Below are 862 nucleotides of genomic sequence, written 5' to 3'. Positions count from 1 at the left end.
GCTGAACCTGGACAGGAGATGTCCCCCACCCACAGATCCCATGGGGTCGGTTCCAGCAGTCCGACAGCATTTTCTACAGCCTGTTCCCAGACGTGGCATTTTTACCTCTGTGCTTACACTGCCAAAGATGTACCTGAGCAGGGCAGAGAGATGGGGGAGGGATCTGGTGTTTGGCTATGGGAAATGTCCATGTGGCAACTCAGACCTCAGGGGCTCAGACTGCTGGGTGGGAAGAGGTTCCTCTGGATGGAGGTCTTCACCCCCTCTCCCTTGTTGCTCAAGTTCAGGCTGGGAAGGCTGAGCCTCGCTGTAATGAAGCCAAGGATAACCATCTGTGAGCAGGAGGCAGAGCCCAGTTCTCCAGGCCCTTGGGCCACATATCCTTATCTCCACCAGGCAGAGAGATGCTGCTCTTTCAGAAGGTTTTTGTAACAAGTTTGGAGTGGGGTATATGGGATAACGGCTTGGGTTAGGACCACCATGTGTCATCTTCCACAGCAAATACCCCATGGATCTGCCAGAGCCAAAGGACTCTGAGCATTTCTCAGCCTGGATGCCTTTGGTTCTTTTCTTAAGCTCTTAAGTCCTGCCTGGATGTTACTGCTTCATGCTGTGTGGGCAGGGGTCTTGCAGCAAAGAGGAGAGGTAGTTGTGGCAACACCCCTGCTGAGACCAGCCCTGGGCTTTGGCAGAGCCTTGGAGAGGCTGGGGAGAGGGCTGGCAGGGCAGTGCGGCACCGGGCTGGTGGCTGGAGCTGGAAGGACTGAAATGACTGTCCAGTTCCTGCAGCTGAGCTGTGCTGAGCTCTGCTGATCTAAATAAAACACTCAAGTGCCTGGAGCTGGAACCTGCTATGGATTTG

Source organism: Fulmarus glacialis, unplaced genomic scaffold, assembly GCF_000690835.1.
Source record: "Fulmarus glacialis isolate BGI_N327 unplaced genomic scaffold, ASM69083v1 scaffold23466, whole genome shotgun sequence".
Classification (NCBI taxonomy): domain Eukaryota; kingdom Metazoa; phylum Chordata; class Aves; order Procellariiformes; family Procellariidae; genus Fulmarus; species Fulmarus glacialis.
The sequence above is the reverse complement of the archived record's forward strand: the minus strand, read 5'-3'. Positions refer to the sequence as shown.